We start from the raw sequence: 19,564 nt of genomic DNA on the forward strand, positions 1-19,564 counted from the left end.
TCAGGACCCTGAAATCATGACCTGAGCCTAACGCAGAGGCTTAACCCACTGAGCCACCCAGGCATCTCGTAAATAATCCCTTTTAAGACTTCAAATGACCCATCTTGTGCACACCATCTGCTTTTTGCTTCAATCTAGACTGATACATCCCCCTTTTCTCTCCTACAATCATCAGTTTTTACCTTTCCACTGAGTCCCACGGATGGTAAATAGACATGCTGTTCTTCCTCTGATGTTAAAAACCAGAAAGAGGGTCCTACTGTCACACTCCTCCTCCAGCTACCATCTTTTTTCTGCTCCTTCTTAGGGCAAACCTCCTTGAAAAGGCTGTCTTACGAACATCCTCCGTTCTTCTCTTCCTCCACCTATCAGATACTCAGCCCCACGAACTGGGCTCATTGGGTCACCAGGTGTATCTCCGTTCTTGCGGAGGTGCTCCTGGTGGGAGCACCTCCCTCACTCCCCTCCCAGAAACCCTTCCTTTGCTTCTCATCCAGCATACTGTGCTCTCTTGTGTTTCCTCCAAACTCTACCCTGGTTGTTTCATCTCCGTTCCCTTCTCCTGTTTTGTTTTGTTTTGTTTTGAATCCCCACCTCTCAATGTCAGAGTGTCCCTAGAGCTGACATCATGAACCTTTTCTCTTTTCTACCTGCATCTCAGTGGAGCTCACACCCAATCTCATGGATTTTACCACCATTTATAAAATTAAGGACTCCCAAGATGAGAGCAGTGCCCCCAGATCTCCACACTGAACACCAGATTCCTATACGTATACCAACTGCCTTTCGACATCCCCACTTGGATTTCGAATTTAGATTTTAAATTCAACAAGTCCGAAACTAAACTCACAGTCTTCCTCTCCAGACCGGCTTCACTCATCATTTCCCTCACTTCATTTAACAGCAACTTCATACTTTCAATTTCAATTTTCAGTAGTCTAAAAATGTGAAGGCGTGCTTAATTCCTCTCTTTCTCACATCCAATCCAATGGACTCTCCCTTCAAAATATAACCAGAATTTGACCCCTTCTCACCACTTCTACTGTCACGAGCTCAATCAAATGTACCATTATCTCAGCTGGATTATTGTCTCTGAGAAAATTCGACCCCTCCAGTCTTCCTTCAAGCCCTGGAAAGCAGGTATGAGGCTTAGTTGGTGTTTCTCTTTGGAATGTGGAAAGCTAAATGTCTCTGTTCCTCACATGTGTACTTTATATAATTCTGGGACAAGAGGGGGAAAAAATCTCACTTAATATCTTGTTACACCTGATATCTTGTCATGCTGAATTTAGACCCTCCAGGGGACTAGGCAGGTGAATATCCCCATGACACCCCCCCCCCATGACCATGACCCCCCTCAGCAGCCTAGACAGTGATCCATCCTGAAGGGAGTAGAGGAAAGAGAGTTCCGGGAGGGAGCTCTTTGGGAACAAAATGGTAACAGGTGAGGTGCTGGAATTATTTCAAGATAAGTTTGTTGAATATGATGCAGCATATTTGGGGGGCAGAGAAACACATGTTTCAAACTGACCCTACAAACTTTCTTTCTTTTCTTTTTTTTTTAAGATTTTATTTATTTACTTGACACAGAAAGAGAGAGCACAAGCACAGGGAGCAGTAGGCAGAGGCAGAGGCAGAAGCAGGCTTCCCACTGAGCAGGGAGCCCAACGCGTGGCTGGATCCCAGGACCTCGGGATCATGACCCGAGCAGAAGGCAGATGCTTAACTGACTGAGCCACCCTGGTGCCTGACTCTACAAACTTTCAAAAAGAAATATGCCATCTGATACGATGGGGAGGAAGGGGGCTTTGGTAAGCAAAGGGAGAGGCCAAGTACGCAGGTGGAACTCAAGCCTTTCATTCCTCCCTCAGAGTGTTTCCAGTTTTTTCTTTTTTAAACAATTTTTTTTAAAGATTTTATTTATTTATTTGACAGAGAGAAACCACAAGTAGGCGGAGAGGCAGGCAGAGAGAGAGAAAGGGAAGCAGGCTCCCTGCTGAGCAGAGAGCCCGATGCGGGACTCGATCCCAGGACCCTGAGATCATGACCTGAGCCAAAGGCAGCGGCTTAACCCACTGAGCCACCCAGGCGCCCCGAGTGTTTCCAGTTTTATCTGGATAAGAGAGCACTGTGCTATGGATAGCTCAGTTTTATTACCACTAGCATTATTATTTTGGCTGCCCTCTGATCCCAGAATAGGAAAAAACAGAACATAACTAGAATTTTGGGGGAGGGGATGGTTGGCTTTGCTCTGCAAAGTCAACTGAATATCCCTTTTTACTTACACACCTGTAAGGCCAAAACACCCTCAGCTTTGGACAACAGGTATGTGAGAATTCATTATCCTCTTAGCAAACCCATAAGGAGGGAAATTTTGCTTAAGGTAACTTGAGACCTTCTTTTTTTTATTATTATTAAACTGATTTATATTTTCAGGAAAACAGTATTCATTATTTTTTCACCACACCCAGTACTCCATGCAATCCGACCCCTCTCTAATACCCACCACCTGGTACCCCAACCTCCCACCCCCCCCACCACTTCAAACCCCTCAGATTGTTTTTCAGAGTCCATAGTCTCTCATGATTCACCTCCCTTTCCAGTTTACCCCAACTCCCTTCTCCTCTCTAACTTCCCTGTCCTCCATGCTATTTGTTATGCTCCACAAATAAGTGAAACCATATGATAATTGACTCTCTCTGCTTGACTTATTTCACTCAGCATAATCTCTTCCAGTCCCATCCATGTTGCTACAAAAGTTGGGTATTCATCCTTTCTGATGGAGGCATAATACTTCATAGTGTATATGGACCACATCTTCCTTATCCATTCATCCGTTGAAGGGCATCTTGGTTCTTTCCACAGTTTGGTGACAGTGGCCATTGCTGCTATAAACATTGGGGTAGAGATGGCCCTTCTTTTCACGACATCTGTATCTTTGGGGTAAATACCCAGGAGTGCAATGGCAGGGTCATAGGGAAGTTCTATTTTTAATTTCTTGAGGAATCTCCACACTGTTCTCCAAAGAGGCTGCACCAACTTGCATTCCCACCAACAGTGGAAGAGGGTTCCCCTTTCTCCACATTCCCTCCAACACATGTTGTTTCCTGTCTTGCTAATTTTGGCCATTCTAACTGGTGTAAGGTGATATCTCAATGTGGTTTTAATTTGAATCTCCCTGAGGGCTTGTGATGATGAACATTTTTTCATGTGTCTGATAGCCATTTGTACATCTTCATTGGAGCAGTCTCTGTTCATATCTTCTGCCCATTTTTTTATATGATTGCCTGTTTTGTGTGTGTTGAGTTTGAGGAATTCATTATAGATCCTGGATATCAACCTTTTGTCTGTACTGTCATTTGCAAATATCTTCTCCCATTCCGTGGGTTGCCTCTTTGTTTTTTTGACTGTTTCCTTTGCTGTGCAGAAGCTTTTGATTTTGATGAAGTCCCAAAAGTTTATTTTCGTTTTTGTTTCCTTTGCCTTTGGAGACATATCTTGAAAGAAGTTGCTGTGGCTGATATCAAAGAGATTACTGCCTATGTTCTCCTCTAGGATTCTGATGGATTCCTGTCTCACGTTGAGGTCTTTTATCCATTTTGAGTTTATCTTTGTGTATGGTGTACACAAATAATAATAAGTACACAGGATTCCCAGACAGGTCAAAGGAGGGAGGGCCTTGAGGAAATTGACCAGAACTGCTGTCAGCAGACTCCCATAAATTCCCATGCTATCTATTAAATAACATTAATGGGAGATATTTCCACTTTCCAAACTACAAAAAAAGTTAGTCTCAAAGACATCTTTTAAATATTGGGATTTGGAAAGAATGTTTCACAGCTGAAAATAGGTGAGCCAACACAGCGTCCCTCCACACTGTCAGCCTCACTCCATCGGATACAGCTGACTGCTGAAATCTGCCAACAGGAGAGTTAAAAATAGATGGTGGCTCCCTTTAAGGAGTTGCATGATTGATTTATATAGCCTTCCATAGTTATCTGTCCAGATCAGTTGTCTCCAAACGTTTGAGCTTTCATGCCCTTAAAAGTAACACAAAAAGTTGGGTATCCCCCACGGATGTTTAAGCTGACCACCTAATATTTTAAAATGTGTTTGAAGGTTTATTTATCCATGGGTTAATAGTATTTTATTGCTAGTGTAAGTCAGGACTTAACTATTCCTATTTTTTATCTAAACCTCTTGTAGTTAAAAAAAAATTGTTCTTATACACAAGTAGATGTGTATAAGAACAGAAGTTCTGTTTGCAAAACTTAAAATATATGAAGTATTTATTTTGTATCTAATAATTAGAACAATATATTAACATTGGAAAGGGAGGAATTAATCTTAACTTAATAAAGCCATTTCTTTAAAATTTAGGGCACTATATCCTAGGTGATATTTTTGGAATACTTTGCTCTACATCCCGTATATATCAGTGTAGGTCCTGCTTTTTTTTTTTTTAAGTTTTTATTTATTTATTTGACAGACAGTTCACAAGTAGGCAGAGAGGCAGGCAGAGAGAGAGAGAGAGGGAAGCAGGCTTTCTGCGGAGCAGAGAGCCTGATACGGGTCTTGATCCCAGGATCCTGAGACCATAACCTGAACTGAAGGCAGAGGCTTTTAACCCACTGAGTCACCCAGGCGCCCCAGTCCTGCTTTTAAGAACATGAAAAACAATATGAGAGAAACAGAGACAGAAAGAGAAAGAGAAAAAATATCAGTTCTAGGGATAGATTAAGGTTTTGTTCAAATATAACTTGAGGTGCAGACCTCTTTAAAAAAAAGAATATAGGGGCGCCTGGGTGGCTCAGTGGGCTAAAGCCTCTGCCTTCGGCTCAGGTCATGGTCCCAGGGTCCTGGGATCGAGTCCCGCATGGGGCTCTCTGCTCAGCAGGGAGCCTGCTTCCTCCTCTCTCTCTGCCTGCCTCTCTGCCTCCTTGTGATCTCTGTCTGTCAAATAAATAAGTAAATAAAATCTTTAAAAAAAAAGAATACAGTATTATTACTTTAAAATATAGGTATAAAAGTAAATATTTATGTAATACAAGAATGAAATCACATCAAATTATAAATTGTAAAAGGATGTTGAAGTCCACAAACATCACATGACCTAGAAGAACAGAAAACGTCATTCTTAACATAGCTCTGTAACACTTTTTCTACAGTTTTGGGCTAAGACTCTGAATCACCCCTTCAAATGGCAATGCCTTTCTGTATCATTTTCCATAGGGAAAAGAGAAAGATAACTGAGACTTTTCTTCAACATAGTTGGTACATTTTCTTTTTATTATTAATAGTTCAGATAAATTTCTTTCTGTTTCATTATTGGTAATAATTGGTATCTATCATTTCCTCCGAGTTTGTTGTTCAGGAGGTGCTTCTCACCAGGCGAAGCCCTTGGAGACCCCAGCCCTCTGACTGACAAGGCGACAGGCACAGCACTGGGGCTAGAGCACCCCTGGTCTTGCTGCTTGCCTCTCTGACCCACCAGAATGAGTGCGTCCCTCTGATGTGACTCCCTCAGCAGTAATTCACTGTTTGACAAAATATGAACATGGAAGACTTGAGGCAGTTAAAGAAAAATGGTCATGGCTCCCACGGTGCCATCCTACTGAATCTGGAGTATCCCAACACCAGTCAAATTACTACTTTCCTAAAGACATGACTCACCCTTAACAAAGATTCATGTAAGACAGGAAAAGACAATGACCTATGAAAGGTTTATGATTAAAAGAGAATTTTCCAACGCCAATATTGGACCTCTGAAGTTTGTATGTCCCGAGATGATACATCATGGGAGACCTAGGATGGACAAAAGGTGTTTCCTTCTTTTGAAAAGCAGAAAAACGGTGACAGTGAAAAGAGAATCTGGGGAAAGGAGAAACAGCATCAAGATATATTCTCTAGTTGTTGCATACATTATTCTCTGGGCCTATACTATTTTCTGTTTTGGACCAATGTCAATATAGTTACTGTTTCTGTATCTTTATTACCATTTTGTCTGCTCAGCCTATCATTAATTTTGAGATATGAGTTGAAATATTCCACCGTGAATATTTCATTGAGAACTTGTCAATCACTCCCTGTAGTTCTATCCATTTTTGCTTCATAAGTATTGAGTATTTTAATTAGGTATATACAAGTTTAGAATTATTAAATATTACTAGTGGATTGAATCTTATCCTAGCACTTATCCCATTATATTTTAATTATTAGTTTCTTTGTATGTTTCCCCACTACAAAGCTGCCTTATTGAGGAAGAGTCAATGTTTGACTCACAGTGAGTACTTGATACCACTATTATAGATTCGGCTCTCATTACCTCCTTCCTATTAATACAATTCCCTAACCGGACCAGTACTAAGCTATCAATTTTAGCCCCTTCAAGTCTCTCTCAGATTAATATTCTGGGAGAACAACTGTGATCATATCACTCCTTTTTAAAAGTATGGGTTCCTACTGCTCATGAATTAAAGTACAAACTCCACAGCTCGTCATTTGAATTTTTCAATGACTTAAAATTCACCTACTTTCCATTCATTTCCCTCTCACACACTAGGAGACCAATCAAACAAATTCTCACTAGCCACACACAAATCTTATATTCCTTCTGCTTTCCACAAATAATATTTAGATCATGGTATTATTTCATTTCCAACTCTACAAGTCCAAATCCTTTGAATTCAGTCCTAAAAGCCTCTTTCTCTAAAAGTTTTTGGCATAGTCACCAAAATCATATTCTATCCTTCTTTTGAATGGTGTTATGAACTAAATGTCTGTGTCGCCTCAAAATTCATATGCTGAGTCCTAACCCCCAACGTGACTGTACTCAGGGAGAAGGCCTGTGAGAAGGTGGTAAAAGTTAAATAAAGTCATATGGGTAGGGCCCTAATTTGATGGGACTGGTACCCTTACAAGAAGAGAGCCCTGAGCTCGCCCTCTCTCTGCCATGTGATGACACAGTTGAGAAGATGGCTGCCTAAAAACTAGGAGAAGAGCTATTACTTTGCTTAGCATAATACCCTTAGCTCTATCCACCTATCCACGACTGAGCCATCCAGGCACCCCAACAAATTTATGTCTTAATTCAAAGACTTTGACTTCACTGATTTTGTTATAATGAACTCAACAAGCACAAAATATTATTTAAATTCTCCTAAAATTAAGAAATCATGAATTTTCCTCTCAGCTTAGATTGTGCAAATGAAGACAATGAATGACTATAGTAGAATCATTTTTTAAAAAACAATGCAGAATCTCTATTTTTTCATCTCTACAAACTAGCTGTGCATTTATATAGCATTTCTTTTTCCAAACTTTAATTTACACATTACTCTGGCAGTTATCACATGCCTGCCATGTGTCATAAACTATGTTGGCACTGAGTAAAAGATGATGAACAAAAATAGTGGATGAGACAGATGAAAATTCTAAGTTTTTAAAAACTACAGCAGACATTTACATATGCTTACTATGCTCCAGGCATCATTCTAAGCATTGTACACACACTAAATCATTCAAGACTCACAATAACCCTACAGGTAGTTCTTTTACTATCCCCATTTTAAAGATGAGCAAACTCTTGGACCCAAAATCCTTGCTTTTAACCACTAAATTGTATTCTGCTGCCTCATTAACCACACAAGTAAATGGAAAACTGCTCCTGTGCCATGCCATGAGGAGATGTCTAGAGATGGGCCATTAAAAGCCTCCATCATGGGGGCCTAGCACTGGTCAAGAAGGTCATAGTAGGCTGCCTGAGGAAGTCTGCTTAAGGCAAGACCCAAAGGATGAGATAATTAGGCAGAGGCGGGCAAGAGGAGCATTCTAGGCAAAACGAGTCCTGTGCTGGAGCATCAGCAAAGGACTGAACAATGGCCAATGCCAGGAGTAGGAACACAAGAGGGACAGTGATGGAGGATGAGTTTAGGGAGGGTACAGGGGTGAGAAGCAGGGGCAGAGGCAGATTATGTAAGCCCTTCTAGGCCAGTTTAAGAAATAGCACTTCCATCTTTATCCGTATTATTTTCATTAAGAACTAATAATGTTTTGGGGCACCTGGGTGGCTCAGTTGGTTAGGTGTCTGCCTTCGGCTCAGGTGGTGATCTTGGAGTCCTGGGATTGAGCCCCATGTTGGGTTCTCTGCTCAGGAAAGAGCCTGCTTCTCCCTTTCCCTTTGTTCTCTCTCTTTCTCTCTCTTGCTCTCATTCTCTCAAGTAAATAAATAAAATCCTTTTTTTTTTTAAAACAAAGAAGTAATTTTCTTACCTTTCAAAAGGTAGACCTAGGAGATTTTTTTTTTTTCTCTAGAGGACAAGGTTACCACACAGAGATAAGACTCACAAGCTATGGATAAACTATTGTACCCAGTTTTTTTGTGGCTTTGGTGGGAAGGTTGGCCTGTTGGCCACACGGAGGCGATTTCCTTATAGGTGGAAGCAGAAGTATAAATATGGAAACTCAAGCCTTGGATGGGGATGAGATTCCCCAGAAAGAGAGCTGAGTAAGAAGAGAATGCCAACATTTAATTATCAATTGGCAAAGGATGAACTGCAAGGGAGATTTAAAGAAAGAGAGAGAGAAAGGAGGAGGGGGGAGAGAGACAGAGAATGAACAAACAATTTGAGAGGTAAAAAGAAAATCAAGAAAATACTAAGTCATTGGAGGTGAGAGAAGAACGTTGTCTCAAGAAGAGAGAAGTTAACAATGTCCAATGCCTTTGCAATTTCAAGTCAGATAAAAAATGAAAGGTAGCATCATGAAAGTCATCAGTAACCTTACAGGTGCCATGGGGCTAGAGTACTGATTCCTCACCAGAGGTGATTTTGCTCCACAGAAGTCAGTTGGCAATGTCGACAGACATTTTTGGTTGTTACAGCTGGAGGGACAGGGCTGCTCGTGGCATCTAGTGAGTGAAGACAGGGATGCTGGTAACTAAACATCCTAAATGTACAGGATGGCGCCACAAAAGAATGACTCAGACTGAGATGCCAATAGTGCCAAGGTTAAGAAATCCTGAGATAGAGTAACATAGGACAAAATTAGCTTGAAGATGGTTTAGAGATTGCTGGTGGGAGAGGAACAGAAATAGTACATAGAGAAAATTTTTCAAAAATTTATCAGGAAAGAGGAACTAGGGCAGTAGCTCAAAGAGAATGAAGGAATCAAGTGAGGATTTTCTTTCTTTGCTCTCTTTCTCTTTTTCCTTTTCTTTTTCTTAAAATTTAGAAAATATTTTTTCTTTCTTTTTTTAAATTAACATATATTGTTTGTTTCAGGGGTACAGATCTGTGACTAATCAATGTCTTACACAATTCACAGCGTTCACTGTAGCACATAGCCTCCCCAGTGTCCATCACCCAGCCACCCCATCCCTCCTACCCACATGCGCTCCAGCAACCCTGTTTGTTTCCTGAGATTGAGTCTCGTATGGTTTGTCTCCCTCTCTGGTTTCATCTTGTTTTATCTTCGCTCCCTTCCCCTATGATCCTCTGCCTTTTTTTCTCAAATTCCTTGTATCATTGAGATCATATGATAATTGTCTTTCTCTGACTGACTTATTTCACTTAGCATAATACCTTCTAGTTCCATCCATGTCATTGCAAAAAGCAAGGTTTCTTCCTTCCTTCTTCTTCTTCTTCTTTTTTTTTTTTTTAATGGTTGCATCTCTCTTTCTTTCTCTTAGTTGGGAAAGAACTTGAGCCTTTTTAAAAGCTTCAACTGAGAGAGAGTATGAATATTCAGATTAGAGAAAAGATAATTTATAACTTCAGATACCTTGGAAGGTGAGAGGAGGTAAAATAAAAGCAGGAGAGGAGGATTTAGCCTGAGAGAAATAATTGCAACAGAAGGGGAATGGAATAGTAAGAATAGAGATGCAGTCAGGGTTGTGTGTCCTGGGAATGGGACACACAGGTGTCCCTGTGTGGGACAGGTGATGGAGTTCCCATTTAATGGTTTCTATCATCTCTATAAAATGAAAGTCAAGACCGCCTTCCGAGAATCATAGCAGATGAGAGGAAGAAGGTTTGAGTGGGTTGAATTAATCCTTAGGGAAAGTGGGAGAGAGGTTGACTGACAATCATTTCAGGGTTAGTATACAATTTGAAGTGATTTTAATTAATTTTCTGTAAAATCAACATGCTCTATTGTGTAACTCTCTCAAGCAGCGCTTGGCTGCTCAGGCACAGATGTAGAGAAAGCAGTTAGGGTTTATCGATGATTGCAGCCTTGGCAGATGCCACAAAGACGACAGAGGGGGAAGGGAATGTAGGGAACTAGCAGAAGTATTACTGAACAATACATTATGGCATCTTAGCTGGGCAAGGAGATACGTGAATAAGGGAGGTAAATGGCTGAGAAGAAAATGCATGAGTTAACAGACAAATAAGAGGACATTTTGTCCAAGGCAAAATATGAATGGGGCCGGTGACTTCAATCCCTGTTACAAATAAGCAAACTGAGATAGGAACTGCCCAAAGCATGGTATGCAGAGCAAAGCTTTGATGTGCTGGGTCCTTCTGTGGTAGCCACCTGAAGTTCACCAGAGCTCAGGTATCATACTGTAAAGGTTTAAAAAATAGGTTTTATTGAGAAAACTCAAGGAATCAGCAACAAAAGTCACAGGTCCTTTGATCCTACCACTCTTCCCATGAAGAAATATGTGGGCCCCAAACCATCTGAAGGACACTCAGCCCAGTTCTCCAGGAAAAAGACCCCTCCCCACTGCTGTTCTTCTTTCTTATAGGGCAAGCATGATAGCAACCTTCTCAGAAGACATAAGCAGAGAACTTAAATGCTAGGCAGTCTGGATTGCATGCTATCTATTTAGAGGAAGTGACTGTGAATGCTCAGCACCCAGTGGCAGTAGAGACCATACAAAGTTGTAATTCTTGCAAGAAGGTAAAATAATGCCGTAGACTTTGAGGACACTGGGTTCAAGTGTGGCTTCTCACACTGATTCAAAGGTATTCCTGGTTCCAAATGCCCCAGTGGTTCAGGTAACCAAGAATGAATTCTCAGGGTCAAATTCAGAAAATCCTACACTTTGTACCATGAACTTCTATATATCATTTAATAAATTATATTTAGCATAGTTTGTTGTATGTATAATTCAGCATACTTTTCTCACTTTATTTCCTCATCATCCTGTGTGGTTTTTAGAGAAAAATGAAGAAATAGAGGATATGGTTTCAAAGTAAAGAGCAGTCTTATGAAACAATGCTGTTGGCATTTACCAACTAAAAAGGTTTAAGTGTAACTTACAGAGAATATTTCTGTATTTGACTTCCAATACACACACAAAAATAGTATATACATACATACATAACTTCAAAATGGCAACATGTCTCATGAGGATTTTTTTTCCTTTTATAACAAAGATGGGGAGAAAAAAGAAAACAAAGCTAAGAGATTGGAGAGGAGAAAATGTCCAATACAAATTTTCCTTTAATTGGTTCTAAATTCTGGAATAAAATAATAGAAGACTTATAGCTAAGATACACCAAATGTAACTACTACTGGGAGAGATGAAATTTATCAGGTCCAAGATTTTTCTTTTTCTTTTTTTTTTTCTTTGAGTATAGTTGGCACACAATGTTACATTAGTTTCAGGTGTACAACTTAGTGATTTGACAAGTTTATATATTATGCTATGTTCACCACAAGTATACCCACCCTCTGTCCCTCTGCATCCCTATTACAATACCACTGATTATATTCCTTATGTTCTGATTTTTATTCCCACGACCTACTAATTCCATAACTGGAGGTCTGTGTCTCCCTCTCCCCTTCACTAATTGTGTCCCACTCCTCACTGGCAACCATCAGGTTTTTTCTCTGCATTCATACTTCTGATTCTGCTTTTTGTTTATTCATTTTCTCAGATCCCATTTATGAGTGGAATCATACAGTATTTGTCTTTTTCAGTCTGACTTATTTCACTTAGCATAATCCCTTTTAGGTTCATCCATGTTGTCTCAAATGGCACATTCTCAACCTTTTTTATAGCTGTGTAATGTTCCATGATATATAGATATAGATATCCCACACACTTTCCTTATCCATTCATCTATTGATGGACACTTCGTTGCTTCCATCCATGTCTTGGCTATTGTAAATAATGTTGCAAAAAATAGGGGTACGTATGTCTTTTTAAGTTAGTATTTTCATTTTCCCTGGGTAAATACTTAATAGCAGAATTACTGGATCATAAAAGATTTCTGTAATGTGGTGAAAAGGCAAACAAAACAAACAAACAAAAAAAGCTGAACATGGCAGAGAAAGTCACTAAGTAGTTTCCTCAGCAGTTCTATTTTTTTATTTTTTGGCAGTTTTATTTTTAAAGGTATTCTAAAGCTACTTAGAAATACACAATATTGGAATTCATGGCTGCTCACCTTTCTGATAAAATTCCATATTAAACAGAAACAGTATCTCAGTGTTGTTGAGGGAAATGCCATGGACAAAAATCTTCAAGTTGATCAGCAAGAAAATAGTTCCTAAAAGCCAGAGGTAACACTTTGCCTCCAAAAGCAAAAATCATCAAGAGGAAAGAAGGAAAAAGTGTAAAGAATGCAAAAGAAAAAAGTGTACCTTTTCCGACAAATAAGGGAAGAACAACTTAGAGCACACAAAATTACAGGTATTAAAATTTAAAAAGCATCCAAATGAATTGGCTACCTGATGACTTACACATTTCAGGAAAGTTAAAAGTGGAGGTTTGGGAAAGTATGCACTTAAGACATAAAGGCATAACTGGTGCTTCTCAAACTTGAATGGGCTTACAAATTACCTGGAGAACTTGTTCAAGTACACTCTGATATCGTTGGTCTGGTATTCAGCCTGGAATAGTGCATTTCTAATAAGCTCCCAAGTGAGGTGAATGCTGCTGGTCCTGGGCTCACACTCTGAACAGCAGAGTACTAATAACTCCCAACTTAACATAGCATCCAAGAAACCCAAATAAAAATTCTCCAAATATACATTCAGTCATAGAAATGTACAAAGATTGGTCCTTTTGTGGTGGCCTAATCACAAGAAAAGGAAATTGGTGGCATGGAGAAAAAGGTTTTATTCACTTTACCTATGAGTCACTGAATTCATTTTTGCTTTATACAATCAAACTTATGAACATAACTCTATCACAAAAATGCCTGTTCTGGGGCACCTGGATGGTTCAGTCAGTTGTGGGACTGACTCTTGGTTTTGGCTCAGGTCATGATCTCAGGGTCATGAGCTCAGACCCGTGTCCAGCCCCACTCAGCAGGGAGCCTGCTTAAGATTTCTCTCTCTCTCTCTCCCTCTGCCCCTCCCCCTGCTCTCACTCTCTCTCTCTCTAAAATAAATAAATCTTTTTTTTAAAAAAACTGTGCTATTTTTCAGACAGTTCCAGAAGCATTGATAAGGCCATATATACCCACCCGGGGAGCACCACACACTAGCCAGATTCTATTACTGAAATCACTTTATCAACTAGGACTCATTTTTCTCATCTGTAACTCAGGGATGTGGAGTTAGCAACTATCTTGCCTTCTTCACAAACTTATTGTGAAGATTCAATAGAATTATGAATATTGTAACACTTTGAAAATCTGTAAAGTACTACAAAGCATCAAATATTATCAATGATGTTGCAAGTTTAGTTTAGCAGATGAATAAACAACTTTTAGAAGCAAATTCTCCAAACCTAGAGTAATGAAGTGACAAGTAACATCACATTCTCCCTCTTAAGCTAACCTCAGGGATTAAGCAGACAACTTTATCTGTGGTTATGCTACCAAATAAAATGCAACTATCTTGCTTAGGTTTAAGAACTCCTCTAGGCACCAGCTAACAAAACATTGACTACTGAGCTTGTTGGTCACAACGTTCTGTGTTTCACTTATTCTTTGTAGGAAAACTAATTCTATACTAATGTAATTTTGATTTTTTTCTATTTTTGATATCATAAACCAATTAGATCAATATATTGCAAGACAATGCACTGTAGCTACATGATACATATTATACTAAATAATTAAAGTGCCAAAGAACTTTATAACCCAGAGATGACGCAACCTATAGTAAAACTAGCTATAAATTATTCATATAGTCTATATTCATTTTTCAACATAGAAAAATTTTAAAATACAAATAAAAGGGGTGCCTGAGTGGTATAGTCCATTAAGCATCTGACTCTGGGTTTCGGTTTTGGTCATGGTCTTGTGGTCATGGGATCAAGCGCTGAGTCAAGTTACGCACTCGGCACAGTCTAACTCTCCCTCTGCATCGCCCCTCCCTCCCCCAAATGTTCTCTCTCTCTCTCTCAAATAAGTGAATGAATCTTGAAAAAATTCAAATAAAAAGCATACATTGATTCCACAGTATTTACATAGAAAATCATCCCTTATTTCTCTAAATATTTCTCAGTATTTCTGAGAAATTCTTTTAGTCCAAGCTCACCCAGCTGAATTGGCTCGTTGATGGCCTACAGATTTCAGAAAAGTAGTAGGTAGAGGGTCTTTGAAAACAGAGTTTAGGAAGACATGAACTTGAAGCACAAAGATATGACTGGCACTTCTCAAACTTGAAGATGCTTACAAATCACCTTTTATGTCAACTTGTTTCCTAAAAAGTCTAGAATTATGAACATAAGAATACTCTTTGGCATCTTGATTTTAAGATCACTATTGGGTGCCTGGGTGGCTCAGCTGTTAAGCGTCTGCCTTCGACTTGGGTCATGATCCCAGGGTCTTGGGATCAAGCCCTACATCAGGTTCCCTGCTCAGAGGGAAACCTACATCACTCCCCCTGCTTGTGTTCCCTCTCTTGCTGTGTCTCTCTCTGTCAAATCAATATACAAAATCTTTTTTAAAATCATTATTAAGATATAACATAAAGGAATTAGGAATCACCTCAAATTTTCATTACTTTTTAAAAACTTATTTTAAAATATCAAAGATTCAGTAAACCCTGAGAAGGAGAGAAAAAGAAGTCAAGATGGATCCCAGAGAATATGTTAACTGAATACGGCATGATTTGCAAAATCAGTTCAGACTAAAATAACGAATCTGCTTTAAATTTAATGTACATCACATATATTTATACTTCAAAAATACTATTATTGTCAAATTTAAGCCACATATATTTTTAAAACGTAACGTCACTATGTTTGAATCTCTAAATAAATTCTTCCTGGTAAAACACTTTTTAAAAAACAAAATAAAAGTTTATTAGTATTTTTCAAAGAAGCAATCACTTACGTGTCAACAGGACATGTAACCTATGGTCATGCAATTAGCTTTCCAAAGTGCTAATTAATTTAATTTAACCTTAAAGTTTTGCTGATTATCCACTGTGCAGCATTCATGATATATAACGCCTGTAATCACTGTGTAAGCAGGAAAACGACTCCCACAGTCACTGTAAATTGAGAAGAGGGCTTTTTTTAAACCCTTAGGCAGTTAAAATAGATTGGCCTCTGTCTTATAACTGTTGACCTTTCCTCTGAGTTTACTTGATTGGCAGTAAAATACTAAGGTTGAGTGTTCTGGTAAATTAGGTTGTGTTGGTCAACAAACTGAGAATCTATATAGCAGGTATAACTCACAGCTATACTTCACCTAATTTTATTTTTACCCAATGTATTACGTGATGCTCTGTATTAAATAAAGACCTACGTTGATGGGTCAGTCGAAGGGCCTCTATTTTCCAGTTCCGACTTGACATTACTGTTTGGCCATCTATCCTTAGATAGTCTATCAACTTAACCTTTGAGAATTGAATAATACATGAGTCTATAGAGCTCAAAAATGAGAAAACAATCAATAATAACATGACAAAAGGAGTACAGTTCTCTCTTAATACCAAATCTAAACATTTCAATTCAACAATACTGACTCAAATGGCATAACTGCTCACTTTAGTCCCATTTATAGAACGTGGACTCTTTCAGACTTATATTTCATAGTAGATTAACTACATGAAAGTTTCTGAGTTTGATGCAATCTCTATTGGAGAAAGGACATGGAGAATGGGCAAGGGATATACCATTGTGCTTTGATTTCCTCCCAGGGTATTTTATAAAGAGTTTTTTATATACCTCAAGCAACAATCTCCAATTCTGGGCACTGAGAGTTAGGAAAAAGGATACTTCCCGCCCTCCTCTCTGGAGAAAGACCTATAACTGTTATTGTCAGGATATCGTATGCATTCTTCCATTTTGAAACCTTTGTTTTAAGAGGTTTGTTTTCCATCCTTTCGAGTTAGGCAAAAGACCCACAAAACCAGCTCTCCTATTCATGCCTGAGAAAATTTAAAAACCTAACCAAAATTAATGAGTGCTACTTTTGAAAAGGCATCAAATGCTACATTGTTAGCACCATGCTAGTTACAGACTTATCATACTATCATGAGATACTACAAATTCAAACCCTGTGACATTTCAAAAAGAAAAGGAAATGCATGTTTTTATTTATTTGGTGGGGGGAAGGCATGTTTTTTCAAAGAAATAAAATATCATCTCAGTAGATGCAGAAAAAATGCATTTGGCAAAATTTAACCCCCTTTTATGAAAAAACACTCAACATTCATATGTGGAATTTAAGAAATAAAACAGGGACTCATACGGGAAGGGAGGGGAAAATAAAATAAGACAAAATCAGAGAGTAAGACAAACCTTAAGAGACTCCTAACTATGGGAAACAAGCAGGGTTGCTGGAAGGGGAGCTCAGGTAACTGGGTGATGGGCATTAAGGAAGGCATGTGATATAATGAGCACAAAGTGTTATATACAACAGATGAATCACTCAACTATACTTCTGAAACTAATAATACTTTTTAAGTTATGTAATTGAATTTAAATAAAATTATATTAAATTGTTAAAAAAAAGAAACAACCTTAACAAAATATTTGTTTGGGAAATCCACAGCAAACATTAGACTCAATGGTGAAAGCCTAGAAGTTTTTCCTCTAAGATGAAGAACAGAAAAAAAGAAAAAAAAAAGAGAGAACAGGCATAAGTGCCCATTTTCACCACTTTTATTCAATAGAGTCTAGAAGTCCTAGCTAGAGCAATTATGGAAAGGAAGGAAGGAAAGAAGGAAGGAAAAGGAAAGGAAAGAAAAGAATGAACGAACATCCAAATTTAAAAGGAAGTAAATTTATCTCTGTTCACAGAGTATATTATCTTACAGTAGAAAACCTTTCTTTCTTTCTTATAGTAGCCATCTGTGGGTATGAGGTGGTACCTCACAGTGGTTTGATTTGCATTTTCCTAATGATTAGTGATACTGAACATCTTTTCATTTCCTTGTTGACCATTTATGTATCTTCTTTGGAGAACTGTCTATTCAAGTCCTTTGCCAATCACTGAATTGAGTTCTTCAGTTTTTGTTGTTGATTTCTTCCATATATTCTGGATATTAATCCTTTATCAAATACAGTTATGCAAATATTTTCTCTAATTCTGTGGGCTGCATTTTCACTCTGTTGATTGTGTCTTTTCTTACGCAAGTGTTTTTAATTTTCATGAAGTGCAATATGCTTACTTTTTCTTTTATTTTCCATGCCTTTATGTCATATCCAAGAAATCATTTCCAAATCCAGTATCAGGACTTTTGCCCTATGTTTTCTTCTAAAGGTTTTATGGTTCTATAGTTTATAACCCTATAAACTATATTTATAGATTATATATATACATATTAATAGTTATTTAGTTTTATGTTTTAAGTCTTTGATCCATTTTGAATTAATCAAAGATATCATTGTGCCTTTCTCATTTGCCTTTGCCACATACAAGACTTTCTCCCATTAGGCCTACGACACCCACCTGCCTCAGTAGGGGACTTGGATTGTTAAAGAATTAATGCAAAGAAAAAGACAAGCTAATGTTAAACACCTGACATCCAAAACAGGATTTTGCAGCAAGACTACAGGCATTTTTTATAGAGAAAAATTTTTTGTTAGAGACAGAGAGAAAGAACACAAGCAGGGAGAGCAGCAGGCAGAAGGAGAAGCGGGCTTCCTGCTGAGCAAGGAGCCCAGTAGGACTTAAGATCACAACCTGAGCCAAAGGTAGACGCTTAAGTGACTGAGCCACCTAGGAGTCCCTCTAAGTTCTTTTATCTCTCATTTAACATATTAGAGGTGGAGACTAATGGGCTAGCTCCTGGTAGGGGAAAAAAAAAAGGGAAATCCATTCCTTCTGGGTTTTGAGTAATTGTGAAAATGAGACCATCTAAAGAGAGAGGGAGGTGAGACAATCAGTTTGATATGTCCTCATGGAAACAGGTCAGAGAGGTTCAGGGCATTATTAGAAAATAAACTCCAGAAGGTCAAGTATTCTGTCTGCTGTGTTCACTACCACACCTCCAGTGCCCACAACCGTGCTTAGCACACAGTAGGTACAGTATTTGTCAAATGCATAGAGGACTTTTTGTTCTGCTGTTTTGAGCTCTGGATGAAGAGTGCTATGCTCGGAAGAAAAAAAAAATAGTAGATCAGGGGTCCAAAAAGGGGAGTCCCAGCATGATTAGGAGGGTATAGCAAGGACATTAGTTAGAGACAGGACCCAGTATTCATCCCCAGCACATGGTACCTGGATCCACCATGGCAGAGGTGAGGTGGCTCCAGCAAAGGCTTATGAAATGGATGTCTTGTGCCTTGGACCAGGCTGAGAACACTCCAGATACTTGGATGGGTCTGCGGTAAAAGTAGAACATCAAGGAAGTCTGAGACAGCAGGGAGGGCTTCTATACTCTGGCCACACCAAGAAAGAAGGACCGGGAAGCTATCAGCTGTAGACATCAGTAGCCATCATCAACAGGAGAGCCAGGAACAGGACTACACAGAGGTACGTTAGGGAACATCAGCCTCTGCACCAGTCCAAGATCACAGAGTTCATCTCCCATCTTCATCATGCCCAGTCCAAGATCACAGAGTTCAACTCCTCCGACGTGATGATTTCATGTGAGACACAATTTAGAAGTAGGGAGAGGAATGGGGATGAGAGCAATAAAACAATTATTTCATAGAAATAGGGCTAAAGAGATTATTTAAATAATTGGATCTGATTTAGTTTTCAAATAGAGTAGACTAAAGTTACTTCTGTTTTCCCACGCCTATCTAGCAGATGAGGAGCAGTAAAGGAGATGAGAACAGCATTTAAGAATAAAATACATACGGCAACAACCTAAGTGTCCATCAGTGGATGAATGGATAAAAAGGATATAAGGGACAGGGGAACTAGAGGATTGGAGATCTAGGGAGATGTTGTTTAGATTGCAAACTTATAACCAGTAGATAAGTAAAGTCCTGGAGATCTAATGTACAGCACAGTGTTTATAGACAACAATACTGTGTTACAAACTTCAAAGAGACTAAGTCTTAAAGGTTTTCATCCTCCCCCCGCAAAAAATAATTATGTGATATGGCAAAGTGTTAACTAACTCTACCGTGGCAATCATATTTGCAATATATAAATGTATCAAATCAACACATCCTACATCTTGAACTTACATAATGGCATATATCAATAAAAATTTTTTTTTTTAAAGGAAAGTCTGGGGTGCCTGGGTTGCT

At 38.8% G+C, this 19,564-nt stretch overlaps 1 long non-coding RNA gene across 1 annotated transcript in view; it reads right to left on the reverse strand.

Annotated features, from left to right (window-relative positions):
• The window catches only part of LOC101687890, a 35,140-nt gene extending 19,760 nt beyond the window's left edge, over window positions 1-15,380 (reverse strand). The window contains exon 1 of the long non-coding RNA XR_001176770.2: window positions 15,246-15,380. This is a non-coding gene — a long non-coding RNA (uncharacterized LOC101687890). The remainder of the gene's footprint in view (window positions 1-15,245) is intronic.
• Window positions 15,381-19,564: the final 4,184 nt, after the last annotated feature.

The sequence above is a fragment of the Mustela putorius genome, unplaced genomic scaffold (genome assembly GCF_011764305.1).
Source record: "Mustela putorius furo isolate JIRA1106 unplaced genomic scaffold, ASM1176430v1.1 tig00003853_pilon_pilon_pilon, whole genome shotgun sequence".
Lineage (NCBI taxonomy): Eukaryota > Metazoa > Chordata > Mammalia > Carnivora > Mustelidae > Mustela > Mustela putorius.